Here is a 7,876-nt window from a genome sequence, read left to right as displayed (position 1 = left end):
GTCAAAAATCAGGAAAGTGGGACCCGCACTAGAAATTTCAGAATTAACCCCAAAAATAGGTTTTAAATAGCTCCCCAAACTTGTGTTCCAAATTGAAACAAAATGTGGGGCTTGAAACAGTCCCAACACGAACATGCAACGAAAAATCCAAAATTGCTCTATAAATGAACAATGACAACTGCTACTTACAATAAATTACCATAAACGAGGGCCCAACTACTGAAACCAACCACACCATGACGATTCTCAGAAAAAACTCCACAATCTAGGCTCTTGAATCACCAAATTCGAACCTAAAATGGCCAAGAAATCATCTTCCAAAATTTCCCAAATTTCCCAAATATTTAGCTAAAAAATGAGCCAAGGCAATAGCTAAAACATAATTCTTACCTCCAAAGAAGCTTCAAATATGAATTCCACTCATGCCAACGCGTTCTCCTCGAAACACCACTCAAGATAGCCCAATGAATCACCGAAATAAGACCTAAAATGGTTGAGATATCAAGTCTAAAAAATTCCCAAAATTAAGCTCACAAAAAGGGTCGTAGCAGCAGGTATTTCACAAAATTTACCTCAAACAGAGACCCTAAATCAGTTTGCAAGCTCACCAAAACGTTCCTTGAGAAAACCCCCACAAGATGGACCTTCGATCACTAAAATCTGATTTTAAATGAGAGAGTTATGAAGGTCTGAAGTTGAGAAATTAGGCTGAAATGACTTACACCAGCTATATATATATATATATATATATATATATATATATATATATATATTAGCTGAAAAGCTATATTTTATACCAATTTTAAAATCTCCGACGGGGTGCTCGAGATTCATTCAGAACCCGATAATAATAAAATAAATATGCTACCCTACTAAATTGGACATTCCAGACTCAACGATGCAATCAAAATTTCCATTAGAGGTCATCTCGATAAAAAGTGGGTCCCACTCCCAAAGGCCATTTTAAACCAAAATCCACCGAGGGGCTCGAAATGAGTCCGGAGGCCTCGGGAGTCGCTAATGAGTCTGAGATTTGGACTCATTTAGGGTTTTGTTTGTATAGAATTAGTGTACTCAAATGCTCAATTTATGCCAATGACAGATGTAAAACCCTTGATTTTCATATATATGGTTTGAAGAACAAAGCTAAGACACAAATGGGCAACAAGGACAACACAAACTGAAAAAGAGAAGAGGAAAATCAAGAATGTTGATCGCTGAAATCACTCGGTGGATCGCCAAATTGCTCCTCTATCGCCAAAATTTATAGAACCCTCAGACTGGATTAGGAGCAACTTTAGAGAGCAGTAGTTCTATTAGGTGTGTCACTAATCACATCGGCGGAGCATGACCTCGTCGCCAAAAGTAGTGATGGAGATCCAGATAAGTGTTGATGGGTTAGATAAAGGGAAAAAGGGCATATCGCGGAATCAAATGACAATTTCAATCTGGCTCACCTAAAATTATAGTGGTTGGACTAAGAAGATGTGAAGAATGAAGGTGAGACGAAGGACAATCGGCGAGTCGTCGAACGATTGGCGAAGCCCGACTTACCTCGCCAATTGGTCCCAACGATCCACACATCAAACTTGTATAAATTGATTTTTGCAAGAGAGAGAAAGTATTCAGAAAACGTGAGAACACAAGATAGAGAGCAAAAACACTGCCATTGTTGATTTTAAGTGATTTTAGCAGAGTTTTTCCTTTGGGTTTTGTAATAGAAAAGATTTTAGTTAATTTTAACTCTTGAATTTCGTTTACCCAGCTATGAAAAACTTGGCAGGTATTGAACTTTAACTTTTTACTACGATTGGCTAAAACCCTAACCTTGGGGGTTTGACAATGTGACCAATTGTTGCATTTGACTAAATGGTTGTTATCAATTAGTTAATTTTTGTGTTAATTTAAAGTGGGTCTGAATTATTACTGTGATTTGATTTCATTATTGCATATTTAGTATAATACAATTCAGAGTTTTGTGCTTGCTCGAGAGAGAAGTACAGAGCCAATGTAGTAATTTGGCATCCTTAGTAGTGGGTCATGATGGTTTTAGCTTGAGAAAGTGAAACCCAAGATTCAACCTTTGTATCTAGCTCGAAAGAGTGGATTTGATGAGAGAGTGGGCTGGACGTCTTATGGATTGTGTCAAGGTTCAAGAGAACTCAACGAAAATGAGGTAATTGTTCAAGAGAAAGTTGCCTTACTTAAAGTCCATTCGACCCACGACGAATTAACATTGTTGGTAATGATGTACACCCATTAAGTTGAATGTGACAGTTGGTTAGTCAATCCTCCAAGTGTTCTCTAGTTATTTGATTGTTCCTCGTTAATTGTTAAAGTGGGTTGGTAGAAACATCCTGGAATTTGACTGTTAAACTCCCAAGTGTTGTGTTTGTTCAATTGAAAAGGTCACTGTCATACTTTCGTATTTGAATTTAAAAGAAAGCTACTCTCTATCGGATCGACCCCAACTCATTTGGTTGGGTTATATACTGACTAACGATCGTTGACACTTAGAATTGGATGAAGTGTCTTTGAAATGTCAATCAAAATGGTGCCGCTGTCGGGGAGTAGCGGTATTTAGAGTTCTTTTATCGAAGATTTGACTTGTGAATTTGTTGGCTATAGTTGAATCGAGTTAGACTGCATTGTGTAGTGTTGGCTGGACTAAATAGAAGTAAAATTGAGTGAGGAAGAGGTGAATGGTAGCCTAGTAGGCCCCCGAGATGGTATCGAGGATATTAACAGTGGATACTACCCAACCCAATTAGGTGAAATGGGTGCAATTTGCCTACCATCAATTAATGAGAATGCAACACTCGAGGTCACAAGCACAACTCTTCATCTTCTCCAAATGAAGAGACTTTATGGTGGGCTGCCTCATGAAGATCCACATGATCATGTGATGAATTTTATAGATGTGTGCAGCCTGTTTTCATTCAAGAATGTGCCACAAGAATCAATCCAGCTTAAATTATCTGCACTATCTCTGACGAGGGAGGCTGGCATGTGGTTCGATGAGTTACCAAATAATTCCATCACATCGTGGTATGAGCTCACCACAACATTTAATGCAACATTCTTCCCTTCGTCGAGGATGATGAAACTCAGGGATAACATTCAAGGTTTTAAGTGATTGGAGGGTGAACCCATCCATGAAACGTGGATAAGGTTTAAGAAACTCTTACTTCAATGCCCAACTCGTGGACTACCAAATGATTTGCTACTCCAATATTTTTACCGGAGTCTTGATTCGGTTAATAAAGGAGTGGCTGATCAATTGGTATGAGGGGTAATAATGTTGCAAATCATTTGAGGTGGCTTCATTTCTTCTTGATGACATGACAAAAATAAATCAAGCTTGGTACACTCAAGAGGATCAAGTCTCTCCTTTTTGTTTTAGAATGACACAAGAACAACTTGATAAAGAAAGAGAAAGGGATGAGAACATCTAGAAGATGTTGACCCAAATGGAGCTACTACAAGATCATATGTTGGAGAATGTAGGAAAGCCCAAGGGAACAAGTGGAGTGTTTAGAGTTGAAGAGGGTTCTTCCTTAGGTTATTCAAAGTCGGGGGATAATCAAGGTTGGAATTCCAAGATATACGAGGAGGGTTTCCACCCACGCTATTTACATCAAGGTGGGAATCAAGGTTGGAACTATCACAAGGGGGAAGAGCAAGGAAGATACTATCAAGAATGGGCTAAGCAAAGTGTATTGGAAAAGGGAGGATGACCATGAAGATGACCACACTTAATCAAGTGAGAGCCCAAAGTCGAAAGGGAGTGCAACTAGTCCCCGGGTGAATAATTTGTTGTCACGCATCCTTGATAAAATTGAAGGTTCATATGATTTGTTAAAAGGGATGAAAGCTATTTTTTCATCATTGAACAATAAAGTAAACTCTCACGCAGATGCAATCAAGATACTCGAAGGTAAGTTGAGTTTACTTTTAGCATAATTGAAACCAAAAATGACGAGGGAAGATGATGATAGAGGGCTAGTTGTGGTTACTCATAGTGGAAAGGTAGTAATATGCGATGTGACGGGCAATGAAGAAGCCCAAATGCATGAAGAAGACAGAGGTATGGAGGAAGAAGAAATACCCATCCATCAAAGCATTTTCAAAGGGCCACAAAAAGATGTGGAGAAACACAATCCAATCCAATCCCAAAAGTTATGCAACCTTTACCCAAAATATCTCATCCATTTCCCCAACGCCTCAAGAAGAAGAATAAGGATGAGAAGTTCAAGAAGTTTTTATCGATGTTCAAGACATTATTGATTAATCTCTCTCTAGTGGAAGCATTGTTGAAAATGCCGGGTTATGCCAAGTTTATGAAGGAGTTAGTCACAAAGAAAAAGAGCTTGGATTTTGAGATGATTGAAGTTTCTCATAGTTGTAGTGCAATTATGACTAAGGAGCTGATAAAAACGAGAGACGATCCCGGAGCATTCACCATCCCTTGCACCATCGGCATGCTCCAATTTTCTAAAGCCCTATGCGATTTGGGAGCAAGCATCAACCTAATTCCATATGCAATCTATAAACAACTTAGGTTGGGTGAACCGAAAGCCACAACAGTGAGACTCTTGATGGCGGACCGATCAATTAAACATCATGTGGGGATACTATATGACATCTTGGTAAAGGTTAACCGATTCATTTTCCTGGTTGATTTTGTCATTCTCGATTGTGAAATAGATGCTGAAATTCCCATCATTTTGGGGAGACCATTCTTGGCAACTGGGAGAGCATTGGTGGATGTTGAATGCGAAGAATTGAAGTTTCGAGTGAATGAAGATGAAGTAACATTTAATGGTTGTAAGTCAATGAAACACCCAATAGATATTCACATGGTCTCCACTATTGATGTTATTGATGAGGTGGTGGCTAGTGTGAGCCATTTGATGTGTATGAGTGAACCACTTGAGGTCGTGCTTGCTAACTATGATGAATTCAAAATTCAAGGCTATGAAGAAGTAGTAGCTGCTCTTTCAGGCATGGGGGGCATTCAAAGACTCCATTGAAGTTGGACATTGATCTAAAAAATCGAGAAAGTCCTCTCGCAAAGCCATCAACAGAAGAACTACCAAATCTTGAGTTGAAAGTACTTCCCTCCCATCTTCGATATGCTTTCTTGGGGGCAAATAACACCTTACCGGTGATCATTGCAGCTGACTTGCTTGAATGGCAGGTAAAATTGCCCCTTGAGGTGTTGAGAAGGCATATTAAAGCTATTAGTTCGACTATTGTTGACATAGTGGGCATTCCTTCCGGTATTTGCACTCACAAAATTTAGCTTTATAGTGATTGTAAGCCAAGTGTTGAACATCAGCGGAGATTGAACCCACCGATGCAAAAGGTGGTGCTAAAGGAGATAATAAAGTGGTTGGATGTAGGTGTGATATACCCTATTGTGGATAGCAAATGGGTAAGTCTGGTACAATGTGTACAAAAAAATAGAGGCATCACAGTAGCCCCAAATGAAAAGGGGGAGCTCGTATATATGAGACTCGTGACCGGATGGCGAGTATGCATGAATTACCGGAAGTTAAACTCGTGGACCAAACAAGATCACTTCTCTATGCCTTTCATGGATCAAATGCTTGATCAACTTTCAGAAAGAGGTTGGTATTTCTTTTTGGATGGGTATTCTGGTCATAACCAAATCTCCATTGCTCCGGAAGACCAAGAAAAAACCACCTTCACCTGCCCATATGGAACTTTTGCCTTCAAACGGATGTCGTTTGGGTTATGTAATGCTCCGGCAACATTACAACATTGCATGTTATCTATTTTTGCTGATATGGTGGAGGATTCAATAGAGGTCTTCATGGATGACTTCTCGGTTGTGGGTGACACTTTTGAAGCATGTTTAGCACACTTAGGACAAGTTCTCCAAAGATGTGTGGAGACAAATTTGGTCCTAAATTGGGAAAAATGTTACTTCATGATCAAGGAAGGTATAGTTCTTGGTCAAAAAGTGTCGCAAAAAGGGCTGGAGGTTGATAAAGCGAAGATTGAAGTGATTGAGAAGTTACCACCACCAATTTCAGTGAAGGGTATTCGTAGTTTCTTGGGGCATGCTGGTTTTTACTGGAGGTTCATCAAAGACTTCTCAAAAATTGAAAATCCTCTATGCCAAATCTTGGAGAAGGAGGTGAAATTCCACTTTGATGATGCTTACATGGTGGGCTTCAAGTGTTTGAAAGAAAAATTGGTCTCCACCCCAGTTATCATTAGTCCCGATTGGTCAGAACCCTTCGAAGTGATCTGTGATGCAAGTGGCACGGCATTAGGTGTTGTATTTGGGCAAAAGTGCAACAAACTATTTCACCCATTTACTACACAAGCAAAACTCTAAACAGTGCTCAATGTAACTATATATTTACAGAAGAAGAATTACTTGTGGTAGTATATGCGTTAGAGAAGTTCTGAGCATACTTGCTAGGTACTAAAGTGGTTGTTCAGACTGATCATGTTGCATTATGTTATCTGATGGCAAAGAAAGATGCCAAGCCAAGATTGATAAGGTGGGTGCTACTATTGCAAGAATTTGACTTTGAAGTCAAAGATAGGAGAGGTTGTGAAAATCAGGTGGCTGGCCACTTATCAAGATTAGAAGGCAAGGAAAACGAAAAGCTGGATATCGACATAAATGATGCCTTTCCCTATGAACAGGTATTCACGGTAACTCTCAAACAACCTCCTTGGTATGCTGATTTTCCCAATTATGTTGTGTGTGGATTAATGCCAAATGAACTGAACTTCTACCAACAAAAGAGATTCTTGTTCGATGTTAAGAAGTACTTTTGGGATGAACCATAGTGTGCAGACCATATCATTAGGAAATGTGCTCCGGAGGAAGAAGCCATCGAAATCCTCCATGTTTGTCATGCTTCACCGGTTGATGGTCATCATGGTAGTGTACGTACAACTGCTAAAGTCCTTCAAAGTGGTTACTACTGGCCGTCCTCTACAAAGATGCTCATGAGTTAGTTAAGAGGAGCACTCAATGTCAGAAATAATGTAGAGTGTCTAAAAGACACGAGTTGCCTCTGACGCCCATTTTAGAAGTTGAGCTATTTAATGTCTAGGAATAGATTTCATGGGCTCGTTTGTGAGTTCATTTGGTAATAAGTATATTTTGTTGGCGGTAGATTATGTTTCTAAATGGGTGGAGGCTGTTGCACTTCCGAACAATGAAGGGAAAAGTGTTGTTCAATTCCTAAAACGTTACATCTTTGCTAGATTTGGTACTCCTCGGGCTATTATTAGTGATGGAGGATCCCATTTTTGCAACAAGTATTTTGCATCCGCATTGAGCAAGTATGGAGTGAAACACAAAGTAGCAACTCAGTGTCATCCCCAAACGAGCAGCAAAGTTGAAGTGTCAAATCGAGAGATCAAGAGTATCCTAGCCAAGACGGTGAATGCAAATAGGACTAATTGGTCTCGAAAGCTTAATGATGCTCTATGGGTGTATCACATTGCATACAAAACACCAATTGGTATGTTGCTGTATCAGCTAGATTATGGAAAATCTTGCCATTTACTGGTTGAATTGGAACACAAAGTATTATAGGCATTGAAAGCTCTAAATCTAGTCTGGTCAAAGACTTCAAAAGAGAGAGGAGATCATCTAAATGAGTTGGACGAATTCAAGTTCAGGGCGTATGGAAGTTCAGCTCTTTACAAGGAAACGATGAAAAATTGGCATGATTCTAGAATCCTTAAAAGGGAGTTCAGAGTAGGAGATTCGGTTTTGCTATATAATTCTCGACATAGGCTCTTTCCGGGAAAGCTCAAATCCAAATGGTCATGTCCATTTAGAGTAACACAGGTGTTCACAAATGGTGCCATTGAAGTC

The sequence above is a fragment of the Solanum stenotomum genome, chromosome 7 (genome assembly GCF_019186545.1).
Source record: "Solanum stenotomum isolate F172 chromosome 7, ASM1918654v1, whole genome shotgun sequence".
In the NCBI taxonomy this organism is placed as follows: Eukaryota; Viridiplantae; Streptophyta; class Magnoliopsida; order Solanales; family Solanaceae; genus Solanum; species Solanum stenotomum.
Note: the sequence above shows the minus strand (reverse complement) of the source record.